Source organism: Alexandromys fortis, unplaced genomic scaffold (genome assembly GCF_014885135.2).
Source record: "Alexandromys fortis isolate MF-2015 unplaced genomic scaffold, M_Fortis_MF-2015_v1.1 scaffold_403, whole genome shotgun sequence".
Lineage (NCBI taxonomy): Eukaryota > Metazoa > Chordata > Mammalia > Rodentia > Cricetidae > Alexandromys > Alexandromys fortis.
The window spans coordinates 192171-212422 of record NW_026068284.1 but is presented as its reverse complement, the minus strand read 5'-3'; the positions used below and the strand labels follow the sequence as shown (position 1 = coordinate 212422).

The following is a 20252-nucleotide window of genomic DNA, read 5'->3' as shown; positions in this document are numbered from 1 at the left end:
AAAGGTCTCCACAATGTAAGTGTTACAGCTCTGAATGGAAATGTATCCTGGCCTTGAAGAGTCAAGGAATACCACAAAGTCATACTGAACAACAAACCTCACAAATGAGATTTAGTGGCTGGGAAAAAAAACAGGAGGGTGGCTGCCTCTGGTCAAGTGAGAAGCAGCAAGGAACTCAAGAAAAGGCAGAGTTTTTATAGAGAATCTTGGAGTGTGGGAGAGGGGTGGAGCTTTCTAGGATAGCCTGGAATTGGTGAAATTTTTTATGGCCTACTGACCAGATGGTGGGGTTCTGTTGCTTGGCCCTGGTCTTTGTTTCTCTTTTGGTTCTGGTCTTGGGGTCAAGAGGGGGTCAGGGTGTTCATTCTTTGGCCCTGTTACCCTACACTGTGAGTGTGGCTTAATTGTTATAGTGCTTGCCTAGTATTCAGAAAACCCTGGAATGCATCCCAACCATAGCATGCACCATGGGGATTAAAGGTATGCACCACCCAGATTCGATAATTAATATAAGCCTCTGTGTGTTTCTTTGCTACTGAATGGCTGCTGAACTGTGCAGGACAGAAACTTATGTCTCCAATGGCTAGAAACTTAGTGCAATGGAAACTCCCAGAAATCTATGAGTGTGACCCTAGTGACTCCTAGCAATGAAATATATGGAGTCTGAACTGCCCATCTTCTATGATCAGACTTCCAGTGGAGAGATTGAGACATCAAACCAGCCACAAGACCTTTGAGCTATAATTTGTCCTGCCTATAAGATGTGCTAGGGTAAAGGTGGCACTTTGTGGGAGTGGCCAACCAATCAGTGATCCGGCTTGAGACCCATATTATCAAAGTGAACCTACTACCCCTGATACTGCCTATAGGGCCAGGATCCAGAGATTGGATATCCCAGAGACCTAAGATTAAACTAAATATGGCTGGGGAAAAATCAATGAAATGATTTCTAATGACATTCTGCTAAACTCATAGATTGGTGCCTAGTCCAACTGTCATCAGTGAGGCTTCACCCAACAACTGATGGAAACAGATGCAGAGGCCAACAGTCAAACACTAGGCAGAGAATAGAGAACCCTGTTGAAGTGCAGAATGTATTGTAGAAGCTACAGGGGTAAAAGCCACCACAAAAATCCACAGAATCAACTAACCTTGGCTCATAGGAGCTCACAGTGACTGAATCAACAACCAGGGAGCCTGCATGGAATTGAAATAGGAACTTTGCATAAATGTTGCAGCTGTATAGCTTGATCTTCTTGTGGGACTCCTAACAGTGGGATCAGGTGCTGTCTCTGACTCTGGCGCTTGCTTTTGGGACACTTCCTTCCTACTATGTTACCTTGTTCATCCTTAATAGGAGATGAGGTGCCTAGCAGACTTGCACCTTGATATGCCATTGCTGGCTGATTGATATGCATAGGTGGCCTGCCCATTTCTGAAGAAGAGAAATTGAGGAGGAACAGATGGGAGAGGGAAGGGGAGAGAGACAAAACAAACATATGGAAAAGAGCCCAAGAAAATGCACAAGAATCAGACCCACTCCTTTCCACTCTCAGGAGTCCCATAAAACCAATATAGAGTAAGACATAATATATATATATATATATATATATATATATATATATATATATATATATATGCAGAGGACTTAGGGCAAATCTGTGTAGACATGTGTAGGAAGCTTTAGTGTCTGTGAGTTCTTATAAGCTTTAAATCAGAAAATACTTTCTGAACAAAACACAGTAAAAGCATTAAGATCAACAGCTAAAAAATGGAAACTCATGAAACTAAGAACCTATTGCACAGAAAGGACAATGTCATTCAGACAAAGTGGCATCCTATAGAATGAAAAAAAATTTTCCCCAACTATATATCCAATTGAGGGCCACTATCCAAAAGACAAAGAATTTTTAAAAAGTAGATGTCAAAAAAAAAAAAAAACAAATGACTCAATTTAAAAACGAGGTACAGATCTAAACAGAGAATTCTCAAAAGAGAAAATTCAAATGGCTAAGAAACACTGAAAGAAATGTTCAACATCCTTAGCCATCAAGGAAATACAAATCAAAACTACTTTGAGTTTCCATATTATACTTGTCATAATGGTTAAGATCAATCCAAGTGACAGCTAATATTGGCAAGGATGTAGAGAAAGGGGAACTCTCCTCCGTCACTAGTTGGAATATGAATTTGTTTCTTGTTTTTTATTAAATAATACATTTGTATTAATTCTTTGAGAATTTCATACACCTTATTTGGATAATGTTCACTCCCATTCCTGATCCTCACTTCTCCAAGCTCCATCCCTCATCCTTCCACTTCCTGGATCCATTGCATCTTCTCTTTTATTTTGAAGATGGATTCCTTCAACAATATATCATAATTATAATTTCTCCTCCCTCTACTCCTTCCAATTCCTCCTCACCTCACCTCCAGATCCACTATTTTTCTGTCTTTCCTTAGAAAAGAACAGGTTTCTACGAGATAATAACCAAACAACAAAATAAAATATGACAAGATAAAACAAAATCACCACATGAAGCACGATTATAAAAACTCAGACACAGAAATAAGGGTTCAAATTGAAGACCAGAAAAGTAAAACAGCCAGCCACTGGCTCTTACCTCTACCTCAGTCTGAAATGGCAATGATCCTGCCTCCAGGAATCTGAGAAGGAGACTGTGAATGTAATCTGTCTCCCGTTTTATATTCCTCTCTAGTTCTGGGATTGAACGCATGCACCACTGGAATTAAAGGCACGCACCACCTAGTTTCTATGGTAAATAGTATGGTTACTGAGTTTTTTTTCCCATTCAAATATTTATTCTTCCTTCAATGCTCCCAATCCCCTCCAGTTTCCCACTCCCCTCCACCTTCCCGCTTGAGAGAGAGCAGGGAACCCTGCCCTGTGGGAAGTCCAAGGCCCTCCCCTCTCCATCCAGGCCTAGGGAGCTGTTTATCCATATAGATTTTTTTTTATCCAAAAAGCCAGAACATTTCGTAAAAACAAGACACAGTGCCTTTATCAATGGCTTCAAGTCAGCCCCCATTGTCAGCCACAATCAGAGAGTCCGGTTTGATCACATGCTCTATCAGTCCCAGTCCAACTGGCCTTGGTGATCTCCCAATAGATCAGCCCCACCATCTCAGTGGGTGGGCGAACCCCTCGTGGCCCTGACTTCCTTGCTCATGTTCTCCCTCCCTCCTTCTGCTCCTCATTTGGACCTTGGGAGTTCAGTTCACTGCTCCAATGTGAGTCTCTGTCTCTCTCTCCATCCATCACAAGATGAAGGTTCTGTGGTGATATGCAAAATATTCATCAGTGTGGCTATAGTATAGGGCCAGGTCAGGCACCCTCTCCTCATGCTCATTCAGACCTGGTCCAGCTGGATTTGATGAGCTCCCATTAGAACAGGCACACTGCCTCAGTTGGTGGATGAACCCTTCACGGTCCTGACTTACTTGCTCATCTTCTCCCTCCTTCTGCCCCTCAACTAGACACTGGGAGCTCAGTCCTTTGCTCTGGTGAGGGTCTCTGTCTCTATCTACATCTCTCACCAGACAAAAATTCTATGGTGATATTTGAGATAATCATCAGTGTGATAGTGGGGCAAGGGCAGTTAAGGCACCCTCTTCTCTTCTGTCCAAGGACATAGCTGGGGACCTCCCCGTGGACACCTGGGGTCCCCACTAGAGCCAAGTCTCTTGCCAACCCTAAAATGGACCCCTCAATGTAGGTATCTTCTTCCCTGCTCCTATATCCACCCTTCCTCCATCTCCACCCTCCCATTCCCCCAAGCTCTTGCCAGTCCTTCCTTTCTCCCTTCTCTCTCCTCCTCTACTCTTCCCCCAACCTCACCCCGACTCCTGCTCCCAAGCCCATGCTCAAAAATTTTGCCCGGGAATCTAGTTTGCTTCCATTTCCAGGAGCATCTATATATGTTTTTCTTTGGGTTCGCCTTGTGATTTGGATTCTCTAGAATTGTGAACTATAGCATTAATGTCCTTGTTTTATGGCTAGAGTGCACAAATGAATGAATACATACCATATATATCTTTTGGGGGTCTTGGTTACCTCACTCAGGATAGTGTTTTCTATTTCCATCCATTTGTATGCAAAATTCAAGATGTCATTATTTTTTACCACTGAGTAGTACTCTAATGCGTACATATTTCACAATTATTTTTATCCATTCATCCATTGAGGGGCATCCAGGTTGTTTTCAGGATCTGGCTATTACAAATAGTGCTGCTATAAACATAGTTGAACAAATGCTTTTGTAGAATGATTGGGCATCTTTATGGTAAATTCCAAAGATTGGTATTGCTAGATCCTGAGGTAGGCTAATTCCCAATTTCCTGAGAGATTGCCACACTGATTTCCAAAGTGGTTGCACAAGTTTGCATTCCCACCAGCAATGGATGAGTGTTCCTCTTAGTCCCCAACCTCTCCAGCATAGGCTATCATTGGTGTTTTCGATTTTAGCCATTCTCATAGGTGTAAGATGGTATCTCAAAGTTGTTTTGATTTGCATTTCCCTGATCACTAAAGAGGTTGAACATGACCTTATTGTCTCTTGGCCATTTGAAATTCTTCAGTTGAGAATTCTCTGTTCAATTCAGTGCCCCATTGTTAATTGGATTAATTAAATTTTTAGATTAAATTTTAAAGTCTAGTTTCTTGAGTTCTTTATATATTTTGGACGGCATTGGTGAGGATATTCTCCTATTCAGTAGAATGCCTTTTTGTCATAATGACAGTGTCCTTTGCTTTACAGAAGCTTCTTAGTTTTAGGAGGTCCCATTTATTCAGTGTTGCCCTCATTGTCTGTGCTCCTGGGGTTATACATAGGAAGTGTCTCCTATGCCCATGTGTTGCAGGCTACTTCCCACTTTCTCTTCTACCAGGTTCAGTGTGGTCGGATTTATATTTAGGTCATTAATCCATTTGGACTTGAGTTTTGTGCATGGTGATAGATATGGATCTATTTTCATTCTTCTACAGGTTGACTTCCAGTTATGCCAGCACCATTTGTTGAAGATGCTTTCTTCCATTGTATACTTTTAGCTCCTTTGACGAAAATCAAGTGTTCATAGGTTTGTGGGCTAATATCCAGGTCTTTTATTCGATTCCATTGGTCGACTTCTCTGTTTTTGTGCCAATACCAAGTTGTTTTCATTACTGTAGCTCTGTAATAGAGTTTGAAGTCAGGGATGGTAATACCTCCAGAAGTTTCTTTATTGTAAAGGATTGTTTTGGCTATGCCAGGGTTTTGTTTTCCCATATAAAGTTGACTATTGTTCTTTCAAGGTCTGTGAAGAATTTTGTTGGAATTTTGATGGGGATTGCATTGAATTTACAGATTGCCCTTGATGGAATTGCCATTTTTACTATGTTGATCCTACCCATCCAAGAGCATGGGAGATCCTTGATTTTCTGGTGTCCTCTTCAATTTCTTTCTTCAAAGCCTTAAAATTGTTGTCAAATAGACCTTTCACTTCCTTGGTTAGAGTTACCCCAAGATACTTGATGCTATTTGTGGCTATTGTACAAGGTGAAGTTTCTCTGATTTCCCTCTCTGCTTCCCTATCTTTTGTGTATAGGAGGGATACTTATTTTTTTGAGTTGCTCTTGTAACCTGTCACTTCACTGAAAGTATTTATCAGCTATAGGAGTTCTTTGGTAGAGTTTTTGAGGTCAGTAATGTATACTATCCTATCATCTGCAAGTAACGAAAGTTTGACTTCTTTTCCGATTCGAATCCCCTTGATCTTCTTATGTTGTCTTATTGCAATTGCTAGAACTTCAAGAACTATGTTGAAGAGATATGGTGAGAGTTGAAAGCATTGTCTTGTTCCTGATTTTAGTGGAATGGCTTTGAGTTTCTCTCCATTTAATTTGATATTAGCTGTTGCCTTGCTATATATTGTGTTTATTATATTTATGTAGGATCCTTATATCCCTAACCTCTCAAAAACCTTTATCATAAAGGGGTGTTGAATTTTGTCAAATACTTTGTCCGCATCTAATGAAATGATCAAATGGATTTTTTCTTTCAGTTTATTTATATGATGGATTACATTGATAGAATTTTATATATTGAACCAGCCCTGCATCTCTGGGATGAATCCTACTTGATCATAATGGATAATTTTTTGATGTGATCTTGGATTCGGTTTGCCAGAATTTTATTGAGAATTTTCGCATCCATGTTTGTGAGCAAGATTGGTCTATAATTCTCTTTCTTGTTTGGGTCTTTGTGTGGCTTTGGAATCAGGGTGACTTTAGCTTCATAAAAATAGTTTGGCAATGACTCCTCTGTTTCTATTATGTGAAACACATTAAGGCGTATAGGTATCAGCTCTTCTTGGAAGTTCTGATAAAATTCTGCATTAAAACCATCAGGTCCTGGGCTTTTTTTTTTTTTTGGTTCGGAGGTTTTTTATAACAGCTTCTATTTTCTCACGACTTATAGGTCTATTTAAATTGTTCACCTGGTCTTGATTTAAGTTTGTTAAAGGGTACTTATCTAAAGACAAGTACATTTCTTTCACATCTTCCAACTTTGTGGCATGTAAGCTTTTGTAGTAAGACCTAATGATTCTCTGAATTTCCTCAGAGTCTGTTGTTATGTTCCCCCTTTCATTTCTGATCTTGTTAATTTGTGTGTTTTCTCTCTGCCTTTTGATTAGTTTGGATAAAAGTTTGTCAATCTTGTTGCCTTTCTCGAAGAATCATCTGTTCATTTCCCTTTACTCCGCATTCTCTCCAGCATGAGCTATCATTAGTGTTTTTGACCTTAGCCATTCTAACAGGTATAAGATGGTTTGCAAATCTCTGATGGCTAAGGCTGTTAAACAATTCCTTAAGGGTTTCTGAGTCATTTGACCATTCTTTGTTTGGATCTGCACCCCACTTTTAAATTGAATTATTTTGTTTTTTAATGTCTAGTCCTTGAGTTCTTTATATATTTTGAATATCAGGCTTCTGTCAGGTATAGGGTTGGTGAAGATCTTTCACATTCTGTAGGCTACTGTTTTGTACTATTGACAGTGTCTTTTGCCTTACAGAAGCTTTTCAGTTTCATGAGGTCCCATTTACTGTCGAATTGGTGCCTACACTAATGGTGTTCTATTCAGAAAGTAGTCTCCTCCGCCAATGCATTCAAGGCTATTTCCTACCTTCTCATCTATCAGGTTCAGTATGTCTGTATTTATGTTAGGGTCTTTAGAATACTAAAGCCTGATCTGACAGAGGCAGTCAGATCTCTGTGAGTGCAAGGCCAGCCTTCTCTACAAGACATAATTCCAGTACAGGCTCTAAAGCTACAGAGAAACCTTGTCTCAAAAACCAAAGAAACAAAGAGCTCTAAAACCTAATACAGCAATATACAATGAGAAGAATAAAAACAAAAAAACATGAAAGACAAAACAAACAAACAAAATGTTAGAATATAGTGAGGGCATGGATACTAGAGGGGAGAGCATCACTGCTACTTCCTAGACCAGGACACTTTCTAAACACTTATCCTTATGTGTATAGATGAGCATAGTCCATCTCACTCTTCATCGAAGGGGCTTCGCTTTGCAGCAAAGGGAGGCTATTACAAAAATGCACACTTGGGAAAACAGGGAGAATGATTGTGGGGGCACATCCCCAACGAATACATCAACAACACAACCCTTATACCAAAGGCTTAGGGAATATTCTGAAACATGAGGAAGAAAGATTGTAAGATCCAGAGGACAAGGACATCTGCAAAGAAAAAGAGTCTTCTATATGTGCCAAGGAAGCTGCACCCATAAAAATCTCAACACTATGGTCACCTAAACAAGACCTGCACAATGACAACATCAGCTGACATGCCAACATGGATAGTGGAAATCTCACCAGGCCCTATACGTAAAAAGAAATCACATGAGCACACACATGCCAACACTTGCATGTGTGTACATTGCAAACAAAAACAATGGCAAAAATGTTGCATCAGTGAATAATATATCTTCCTTGATAGGACGCATTTTAAATTGTCTCTCTCTGTGATTGTCACTCAGCAGAGTCCAGTAAAGGGGGAGGTGAAATTTACAATAGCACAGCAAGTGTATGGAACCAGATTAGGGGTATGCATTGCCCCAGTGAAATGTGAGTGTGTGTGTGTGTGTGTATCTGTGTGCATGTGTGTGAGCTTGTTCTACATGTATCAAACATGAATAACTTCTAATGGTTTAGTTTTGATTGTATATAACTTCATAAAGTTTTGCGATTATTTGTTTCATTGACTTAATAGAGAATGAACTCAGAGCCCTCTGATGTCACGTGAACACTACAAAATTGATTTGTCTCTGGATCAAGCTTTTTATTTTCTTGCACTTCCAATATTCTAAACTAATAGTGTATGCTGTATGCTGCCATGTTTGTCTAGGTTCCAACAGTTACTGAAGGAAAGGGGGGCAGAATTTTTATTTGGCTAGTAAAACATTCGCATATTGGATATATATAGCAGGTGTTGTTCCCACAGTTCATACTCTATATCCTATATTTAATATATAGGTCACAGCAGGACCCCTGAGATCCTTTCTTCTTTTCCTTTTTCTTTTATTTTTCTTTTCTGAAGACAGGGTTACTCTCTGTAACAGCCCTGGCTATCCTAAAACTCACTTTGTAGACCAAGTTGGCCTCGAAATCAGAGATCCTCTTGCCTCTGCCTCCTGAGTGCTGAGATTAAAGACATGTGCCATCACCACCCAGACCAGGCCTCCAGAGTTTTACAAGTGGTTTTGATGGATGTTTAAATGAAACTAAGGAAAATCTATAATTGTCATGTCACCCAGAGTTTGTAGTTTAGGGTCTTTGTGCTAGTGAATGTCTCTGTCCCCCAGAGATTGTACTTTGGGATCTTTGCCCTAAAGAAAACTTCTCTCCACACAAAGCTTTGCATTCCCTGCTTATAGAAGCTTTACTTGTAGTAGCTAGCCAAAATATGGAAACCAAAATGCCCAGCAAGTGAGTGGAAAAAAGAATTGAAAGCACGCACATATCATGGTATGGTAACAGCAATGAAAAGTAGTAGCAACTGTGAGGTGTGTGTGTGTGTGTGTGTGGTGCTGGAGAATAAAATCTAGGTGCCCACACATGCTGGGCAAGCAGCTTGCTCATAAACAATATTCCCACAGAATGGAATCTTGATATATGCAATCAAGTGTATAGAATTAAGAGTACGGTGGTGAGTGGAAAAGGCCAGCCCAACCATTTTTATATGACCTTGATGAAATGAAATGAAATAAAATGATAATGGAACTAGCAAACAATGCAAGGGCTGTCCCAGTTGAAGCATGCTGCTGGGTGTCATCATAAAAAAACAGCATGAGTAAAATTTTTCTGAGAGAAGAGATGAAACCTGAGTGCAGTGATCACTGCATGAATTTACATGCATGATACAGTGACAGAGAGGTCTAAATACCCAGTGTATCAGGGCCAGTGCCCTGCTTCCAGTGTATAACATGTATTCCAGTTGTGTAGCATGTATGGTAAACAACTGGGGGACTAATTACATAAAGATTGCTCAATATGTTCTGATTATTTTTAGATAAAGAAGAATTATTTTTCATCATATTGATATAATGGATTTGAAACAAAAATTTCATACACACACACATGCATGCACGAACACGAACCTCAGTCAGTCCTGGTGATTCTTCTGGGTTCCAGACGATAAAATGGAATAGACACAGTTTTGAAAACAGAAAGACATACACTCTACATCAATGTTCTAACTTTATTGGCAACAACACAAGGGAGGAGGAGTCAAAACCTGTTCAAGTTTTGGAAACAGCATTATTGGGAGTATAGAATTATTGCTGTGTGGTGGCCCTTGCCAAAGAGTATCTCTTCCCAGAATGCCTTAGGGAGGATGTCAAAACTACTAAGAAAAAGGCTGCTACATTTATGGGATAGGCTTGAAACTTGCCATCCAAAGGTATGATTGACACCAAGCTGGATGCTGATACTCCTACTGACCATGCAACCAAAACCATATCACCCTAGGGATTGGTGATGTCGACACTCACGATAGTGTAGGTTCTGATCTTCTTCACATGAGGATGACATTGCCAGAGTTATTCTCTCCATTTGGGGAGAACCTTTTTAAACCCCTTTTTGTTTTTCCGCTGCCAATTCAATCTGTTTTCACATATCTGCATTGCTTCTGGCAGAACAGGGGGCTGGGTGGAATGAGGGTTGAGTGTCAGGTTATGGAAGTCTTGTATCAGTTTTTCTGGGGAGAGTGAATGAGTGGTTGCTTCTATCCTGGTCCCCACAGAGACTCCGGACGTGGTCCCCATACAAGCTTGGCAGTAGCGGCATTCACATTTGAATATCTCCTCTTCAGCAACTCTGGGGGAAGATGATTTTCTTTTCTTTTCATCTTGCTGAGGCAAGGGAGACCCAACACGTTTCTTTCTCTCCATTTTAACTAGTTTTTTTTTCTTCATGGGTGATCTTGAATTCTCTGGCTCATGCTCGTTGTCCATTCTTTCAGAGAGAAAAAAAAGCATATATTAGAAACACAGAGGGTCTGTTTAAAACAGCTCTTTCTGTACGCAGTCCTGGAGCACCTACCAGAACTCACAGATCACATCTCAGAAGAGGCCTTGATGGTTTGTTTCAGCAATAGAAATATTAGGTTCTAACTACTTTGTGCAGTCATTTTTCTTTTGTTTTGTTTATGGGTACCAACCTACCAACAAGCAAACAGTTTGCTCTTTGACTTTGCAACATTGGTTTTAGCCCAGTTTTCCTTGTACTTGTTTATGTGTGCCACAAAAAACTGCAGGGCAGAATTCCTTCACATGGAGCCCACAGATCACTATTTCTTAATGTAAGATGCTGATGCCTCTTTAAGCGATACTTCACACTTAGCCTCTTCTTTAACATTTCCTTTAAGCTCTCAGTCCCTCCACATAAATGTGATTCAAAAGAGTCCTGTCTCAGAGGACATCTTTGAGGTTCCAGGGACTACAAACGCACTGGCTCCTAACACTAGCACTTAAGGTCTTAAGAACAGTGATACATTTGCAGTCCCACTTCCTTGGGCAGGACAACAGAACCGATCAAAGAGACCTCCCCTCATCCAACTTCAAAGGACCCCTCTCTCCATCAGCCATGGCCACATCAACCAGAGAGGATCAATGTGTGAGATTCCTGGGAACAATATGTGCTCTACATAACCTGCAGCTCAGGCCATACTTGGTTATCTGGCATCCCTTGCTGAGACAAGAGAACACCAGAGAAAAGCAAAATCAACCCTAGGAGAAAACCACTGGACACAGATTGAGGTTGCTTGGCAAGTCCCATTTCTTTCAGTCTTTTAGTAGCACAATCGACTTGTGCTCTCCATTCTTTGGAGAGCACAGATGCCGTGGTTGGCCAGTGACAGAGAAACAGGTCATCTTCCACTTCTGGAAAGCCTATCCATGTACCTAATAGCTGCACCATTTCAGTGGACAGAACAGGAAGAGGGGAGTGGGTATAGTTGAGTGAATTCAATGATTGCAGGGGCTGTAAAGATTTATATAATTATAATTCCTAGCTACGGGTGCATTAATGGGTGCATGCTTGGGATCTAGGCATGATAAGGTTGATGCCCGGAGAAAAGCTGAGAGCATTTTAGCAGAAGAAAATTTGTCTCCTGGCATGATCTCTTACCTCTCTCAACTTGTTTGTCAGCTGTATTAAAGGTAATACAGCCTATCATTCCCTGGTATAGTGCCTATGAGTGATCACACAGGGCTTGAGCACTAAAGGAGCTTATTAGGAATGACAGCAGCTTCCCTTTGAAACCAAGGAAATAACTAGACTAGTATATGAAGATTTGTGATCAAAGATGCTTATGCTACCCCATCAAAATGCAAACACACATAGACACTTGCACACAAAGACACAAACTCACACACTCATAGGAAAAAGGAATGGAAAGGCCAAGTGCAGGACTTGGTTGAAGGAGCTAGGAAGGCTTCTACCAGGATATGTAAATCAGTCTGACAATCACGGAGATAGTTATGGAGGTGTCTCAAAACATTTACTATAGGACTTCCACATAGTCTAGCCCTAACTCAACTCATGGCTTTAAAGCAAAGGAACCAAAAGCACCTTACTACAGAGATGCATGACTGTCCATACTACTAACAGAACCCAAATCGTGGATTCAGCCTAGGTGCCAGTTCATGGACAAATTGATAAGGGAAATGTGGTGCCAGTACTAAAGGTGGTTTCATGTGGCTGCAAAAAGACAGGCTGTAGTGGTTGAGAAAAGACGATGGATCTTACGGAAAATAAGGTAGGTTGGGAAAGACAAATATCCCTTATGAAAACCACAAGCGTCAAAAATAAGCTAAAAGCCAACACATAAGGTATTAAAGTTACATGAAGCAGCACTGTGGCTGTAGGAGGAATTGGGAAAGGGAGGGGAGAAGGGATAACAGAGAGTAGTAATGGGGATGAATAGAACCAAATTATCTTATTGCGTATATGTAATTAACACAATGAAATCCTCCCTTTTAATGATTAATATACACTAATAAAACTGGAAAAGACAAAGACACTTTTGATGGGTGGCTGGGCACTGTGTCCTCCTCGGATTATCAAATGTAGCAGGTGATGTTTGACTCCTGAATACAAGGATCAGAACAACAAGCTTTATTGCTTTGGACTCCCAGTACCTAACACATACTTTTTTGTGGGTACATGAAAGATATTTCCCACACATCCGCTGCTCCCCCAATTGAGCAAAGCATTGGGTCTCCACTCACAGAGGGACCAGCTCTTCCAGATCCCACCTAAAGTCTTTCCTATATCCAACATCATTTGCTATCTGGTTGTAACTGCTTCTGTAGTTAGCTGCCCTCCTACCATGTCAATGGCTCCCACTGCCTAGCACAGTATGTGAATACCCTGCCCCAGACTCTGAATCTTTCCTACCTCTCCTGTACTCATTCCTCCTGATCTTGCTAATCCTCCAGTCACCTTTACACCTGACCCCTCTCTTCTTTCAACTATCTGCTGAGGTAGGACATTCGCAGTGAAGCTAGCCCTGAGAATTTCACTTAACAGTGCGCGCTGGGCCAGAGCTAGGCATGGTGGTGCAAAGCCTTTAATCTCAGCACTCTGGAGGCAGAGGCTGGTGAACTCTGAGTTCCAGCCTAGCCTGGTCTACTGAGTGAAATCCAGGACAGTCAGGGCTATATAGACAGAATACCCTGTCTCCAAAACAAAAGAAAACAAAAGCACAACAACAAAAAAAGTTTCTTCCCTTGTATGACAGTCCAAATAGTGCAGCACTGACACACACACCTTGGCTTTAACCAACAGTTCCCAGTTTGGACTTCGAGACTGCTCAGAAGGGAGAAATCCTATCTGGTACTGGAATGCACAGCCTGGTGGAGTCATGAATCTTGGAGGAGATTCTACAACTGCTATATTACTAAACCAGCATAATTCCTGACTGCTTTCAAAGTGTTTTTCCTCATACCCATAGATAAGTGTAGTCCTCCATCCTCACTAAGGAAATGTCACTTTGTGACAGACAAAGACTAATGCAAAAACCTACTGATCAAAATGTAGAGTTCTGGCATCATTCCCTGTGAGCTCCATGAAGACCAATACTTGATGAACATAAGACATGAGATGACAGTGTCTTGGGACCCCAGATCCTCCAAGCACAAAAATCTCTACATGGGAGACAAGCCAGGGACCCCCCTCCCCAGGTACCTTCAGCATTCCTAGCACCAGGAGGGAGCTGGTCCACTAGACAGCAATCTACCCCACCCCCAATGTGTTGTTCCACGTGAGCTCTATGGAAACCAATACTTGGTGGACATAAGAGACATAAGAGTTAAGGAAGAGATGGGAGTGCGCCAATATAAGGACTCCTCCAACATCCTAAAAAGCAACATGACACCACCAGAACCCAGCAGACACACAACAGGAAGACTTGATCATCCTAACCCAAAAGATATAGAAGAAAATGACTTTAAATGATACTTAATGAAAATAATGGAGAACTTTAAAGAGGAACTAAAAAAAAAACTCCTTAAAACAATGGAGGAGAAGACAAAAAAAGCTGGAAGAAATGAATAAATTTCATAAAGAAACCCAAGAAAAACACAAAAAAGCAATCAAACAGGTGAAGGGAACAGCTCAAGATTTGAAGATTGAGATAGTGGTAATAAAGAAAACACAAACCAAGGGAACTCTGGAAAAGGAAAATCTGGGTTAAAAAAACAGGAACTACAGAGACAATTATAACCAACAGAATACAAGAGATAGAAGAAAGAATCTCAGGTGCTAAAGATTCTATTGAGGAGATACACTCATTGGTCAAAGAAGACACTAAATCCAACAATGTCAACACAAAACATCCAGGAAATCTGGGACACCATGAAAAGACCAAACCTGAGAATAATAGGGATAGAAGAAGCAGAAGAATTCTAGCTCAAAGACACAGAAAATATAATCAACAAAATTCTAGAAGAAAACATTCCCAAACTAAAAAATGATATACCTATGAAGGTACAGGAAGCTTACAGAACACCAAATAGACTGGATCAAAAAAAAATCCCCTCGCTTATAATAATCAAAAGACAAAACATACAGAACCTGTTGGAAGGAAAGCAGGTCTTTTGTTTTTCCCAGCTGCACGGTGAGCTTACACCCAAAATAACAACACAGAAACAGTATTCATTAAATTACTGCTTGGCCATTAGCTCTAGTCTCCTATTGGCTAACTCTCACATCACAATTTAACACATTTCTATTAATCTGTGTTCATCACAAAGTCGTGGCTTACCAGGAAAGATTTAGCATGTCTGAGCATGCATCTCCATGATGGATCTCTGCTTCTGCTTTCTTCCTCTGAGCATTCAATTCTGTCTTCTCTGCCTACCTAAGTTCTGCCCTAAGAGGCCTAGCAGTTTCTTTATTAATTAACCAATGAAAGCAACACACAAACAGAAGGACCTCTTATATTATTTCACCTTTTCTGTTTAAAAATGAAAGGAAGGCTTTAACTTTAACGTAGTAAAATAAAATATAAATAGTTATCAAGCAAGAATTACAGTTATAATATTTATATCTATTTAACTTTTATGATATCTTTTATCATAGCAAAGGAAAACTATAACTATCTATCTATTCTTCAACTCTATCAAAGACTCCAGAAGGATGTAATATTACCTAAGTAAACAGGAAGTGCATTATAAAAGATTTCCAAAACTCTAGAATTGACCGAGACATCTTGCTGCCTGGACAAGTTACCCAAAGTTCTTATGTACCGTTGAGGCATCCATCTTCGGCCTACAGGCCCATAGTATCTATCAGACATTTCCATGAAAAGGGGAAATTTTAAAGATAGTTTAGTCATTTTTTTCTGTATCTTGAAGAATGTCTCAGAGACTCTTTCATGAATCAGGAACACCAAAGGACCATCTCACCTTTAGGCAAGTTCACCAGTCCTCTCTCTACAGGTTCTTCATATCCAGTTTATATAAAAGTCCAGGCAAGAGCAGTTTCTTGCCCAAATGGCTAACCAACTATATATGGAGCCTCTTAGATGCCCATCTTCTTCTTCTAGTAGTTTTTTGCTACTGGAAGCAGACATGTCTCATTATCATGAAAAGCCCTAAGTTATTCAAACATTTTAAATGCCATATTCTGTATTCTTTGAAAGATGTGAAGAATGCCTAAATATATTGCTCTATGTCTAGAAAATCTAACTAACATGACTACAAACTTGACTATTATCAATGATTGTCCATTGACAACCTATATTTCCAAATTACATGTTATATTTTAAATGAATACACAATCACAATACATTAACAAAGAACAGAAATATACACATATAACAAGATTGACCTTAAATTTATATCAATAAAGCAAAATCCATACCAATGCAAATTATCCATATCTATATCATATCCCCCTTTAAATGCAAAAGAATATTTATAAACAATATTTTGGAATATGGGCATAGTTTTTTCTCTCAAAACTACTTCGTGCTGTATGGGGGCACTGTTACTCAGGTTTTTCATGGTGTATCCTATATTCTAGGTTCATCTCAGTCGGGAGTTGAGCAAAGTAAGTTTTTGAGGGTGTTCCCACCAACCTATCAGTAGGGTGTGGTCTATCAAACCATGTTTGCCTGGTGGCAATCCACAAGTTCTCATCTTCTGTGAAAACAAAAGAGGAACCTCTTTTCCAAAGCATCATATCCTTAGACCCAAATTCCGAATCATAATACCTTTATAATATACATGCTGGTTTTGCTTAGCATCCCACACAATGAAATGTCTCTCTGCACTTAACTCCTTTACAGTCAAAAAATTCAAAGAAAGCACAATAGTATACAGAATTCAGACTCTCGTGAATTTTCCATTTTTACGTGGCTTATTTTTCTTTATTTTTAAACTATAAATATCTGTATTCTGTCTCTTTAAAGACTTTACCCATTTTTTAAGCATTAACTTTATTTTATGACTTTCTGTACTCGTCTTTTCTGTCTCCCAAGCATACTTACATTTATCTAACACTATGTCCCGTATAGAGTTCTTTTATGTCTGAATCCATCCTATTACATTGTCTGTAATTCTCTACTGTCTTGAAGAGCTTTTCAAATGCTAAGCAGCTTAGTTGCAGCTGCTCTGGATGTTGGCTCTGCCTCTCTCCAATTTTAAAGTGGTGGAAGTACCACCAGTGTTAGCTCTGGGGCTGCCAGGCAGGAGCTGCACACAGCATGCCAACAAGGAAAATGAGCATGCAACAGATAACGCTTTTTGTTTCAGTTAAAGCCAAATCTGCTACACAGAGCACTACGCAGCCTGGAAACATCTCTCTGTATGGTGGCAGGAATCTGCCATGCTCTCCTGCTTCTGCACGCCTAGTACAACTTATCCCGCCATGTGCCTAGGCAGAGAGCACTGAGCCATTGGCATGTTCTCAGAGTACTTTCTTCTCAATCCCGAATGGGTGCAAAACCATCTGGTCCCACAAAAGCCACTGAAATGCATAAGAGCTGGAGTTTGTCCTGGCAGCACAGGCCAGAAAGCTGCATTTTAAAACCACACATCTTTTGTTGTGGTGGTTGTTAAGGATGCTGAGTCAGGAAATTCTCTCTTAAAGGAGACATGACATGCCTCCAGCTGTACTAAACTCTATATTTGTGTCTAGAATTCCTTTGCAAGTCCTCTCAGGTTTTATGTGGAGTTACTTTACCACATTGGACAGGCAATTGTTGAAAGACAGCAGGGCCCCTTGTTCCTTAAACACCCTCAGAAAATTACTTTACCCAACTGCTGACTGACATGAACCTAGCATATAGGATACACCATAAAAGACATGATTAACAGTGCTCCCATACAGCACAAAGCAATTTGGACAGAAAAAAAAAACTACAATCATATTCCCAAATATTATTTATAAATGTTCTTTTTCATTTAAAGTGAGTTATGATATAGATATGAATAATTTGCATTGGTATAAATCTTGATTTATTGATACAAGTTTAAGGTCAATTTTGTTATATGTATATCTATATTTCTGCTCTTGATTGAGATATTGTGATTGTGTAGTTCATTTTAAAATGGAATGTATAATTAAGAAATACAGGTTAATCGATAGTCATCTATAATAGTTGTTTGTAGTCATGTTTGTTAGATACTCTAGATGTGCATAGATATATTTCATATAGGTATTCCTGATATCTTTCAAAGACTACAGAATATGGCATTTTAAATGTTTTGAAAACAAATAGGACTTTTCATGACAATGAGACACATTTGCTCCTGGCAACACCAATCTACTTCAAAAGGAAGATGGACATCAAAGAGGCTCCTTATGGAGCTAGTTAGCCATTTGGGCAAGAAACTGCTCTTGCCTGGACTGATGCATAAACTAGACATGTAGGACCCACAGAGAGAGGACTGCTGAACTTGCCTAAAGGTGAGATGGACCTTCGGGGTTCCTGATTCATAAAAGACACTGCGAGACATTCTGCAGGACACAGAAGAAAGTGACTTAACTGTCTTTGAAATTTCCTGCTTCATGGAAAAGTCTGCTGGATACTATGGGCCTGTAGGCTGAGGATGAATGCCCCAATGGTACAGAAGAATTTTAAGTGACTGTCCAGGAGGCAAGATAGCTCTGTCAATTCTGCAGTTTTGGAAATTGTTTATAATGCACTTCCAGTTTACAAAGGTAATAGTATATCATTCTGAAATCTTTGATGGAGTTGAATCGATAGTTATAGTTTTCCTTTGTTATTTTAAAAGATAAAATAGATATAGATATTGTAACTGTAATTCTTGCTTGAAAACTGTTTTGTTATATGTAATTTTACTATCTTAATGTTAAAGCCTTCCCTTTTGTTTAAACAGTAAAGGGGAAATGGTGTATTTCCCCTTTTTGTATTGCTTTCATTGGTTAATAAAAACTGCTTTAGGACTGGTGATAAGGCAGAACTATGGTAGGTGGGACAACCAGACAGGAAGTAGAGGCAGGGCAATAAGAACAGGAGAATTCTGGGAAAGAAGAAACCCATTGTTCCCCAGTCCTGCCCAGGCTGCAGAAGCAAGATATGACCTCCCATGACAAAAAAAAATGTTCTGAGCCTAACATAGATAAGAATAATGGGTTAATATATGTTATAAGAGCTAATATGAAGTCTGATCTAATGGGCCAATCAGTTGATAACAAATGTAGACACTCTGTGTGATTTTCTCTGGGACTTACCAGCTGTGGGAACTTAGCATTAGAGAAACCCAAACAAAAAGGCACTCATGTTACAAAGGGAAAACATATGACTACAAGAATAAAGAAAGAATATTAGGAGCTGCAAAAGAAAAAAAGTCAAGTAACATATAAATGAAAACCTACCAGAAATACACCTGACTTCTCAATGGAAAACATGAAAGCCAGAGTTTCTGGATACACATGCTGCAGAAACTAAGAGACCATGGATGCAAGCCCAGACTACTGTACCCAGCAAAGCATTCATTCACCATTGATGGAGAAAACAAGGGATTCCATGACAAAAACAGATATAAGCAATATGTATCCACAAACCCAGCTTTATAAAAAGTACTAGAATGAAAGCCACAACCCAAGAAAGCTAACTACAACCACAATAACACAGGCATCTGATAACCCCCACCAGCATAACACAAAAAAGGGAAACACACAAACACTACCACCAAAAAAAAAATAACTGGAGTCAACAACCACTGGTCATTAATATCGTTTAATATCAATGCGCTCAATTCACATATAAAAAGGCACAGGTTAAGAGAATGCATACAAAAACAGGATCCAACATTCTGCTGTTTACAAGGAACACACTTCAATCTCAAAGACAGATACTAATTCAGAGTAAAGGGTTGGGAAAAAGTTTTCCAATCAAACGGACCTAAAAACAAGCAGGTGTGGCTATTCTAATATGTAACAAAATTGATTTCAAACTAAAATCAATCAGAAGAGATGGAGAAGGACATTTTACATTCATAACAGGAAAAGTTTTTCAAGATGGAGTCTCAATCCTGAATATCTACACCCCTAATTCAAGAACAAACAAATATGTAAAAGAAACATTATTAAAACTTAAATCACACATCAAACCACACACACTAATAGGAGATTTCAACACTCCTCTCTCGAAAATGGACAGGTAAAACAGACAGAAACTTAACAGAGAAATAAGAGAACTAACAGATGAAATGAATCAAATTGACTCAACAGACTTACTAGAACATTCCACCCAAACAGGAAAGAATATACCTTCTTTTCAGAATCTCATGGAACCTTCTCTAGAATTGATCACATACTCAGTAAAAAGGCAAACACACAGCGATACAAAAAAATGAAGTAATGCACTGTGTCTTATCAGATCACCATGGAATAAAGTTAGAATTCAACAACAATACTACTCCAAGAAAGGCTACAAACTCATGGAAACTGAACAGTCAACTACTGAACCACTGCTGGTTCAAGGAAGAAATAAGAAAGAAATTAAAGTCTTCCTTGAATTCAATGAAATTGAAGGCACAACATATCCAAACCTATGGGACACTATGAAAGCAGTGCTAAGAGGAAAGTCCATAGAACTAAGTGCCCATAAAAGGAAAATAGAGAATGCTCACATCAATGACCTAACAGCATGAATGAAAGCTCTTGGGGAAAAAAAAAAAAAAAAAAAAAAAAAAAAAAA

At 39.5% G+C, this 20252-nt stretch overlaps 2 protein-coding genes across 4 annotated transcripts in view; both read right to left on the bottom strand.

Annotated features, from left to right (window-relative positions):
• Nucleotides 1-20252, bottom strand: part of LOC126494807 (protein FAM156A/FAM156B-like) — a 155225-nt gene that overhangs the window by 8601 nt on the left and 126372 nt on the right. The gene's annotated exons all lie outside the window — the stretch shown is intronic.
• Nucleotides 9757-20252, bottom strand: part of LOC126494808 (protein FAM104A-like) — a 185565-nt gene continuing 175069 nt past the window's right edge. For all 3 annotated transcript variants that reach the window (XR_007590068.1, XR_007590066.1, XR_007590062.1), the window contains one exon: nt 9757-10531. The gene's annotated coding sequence lies outside the window, so the exon portion shown is untranslated. The remainder of the gene's footprint in view (nt 10532-20252) is intronic.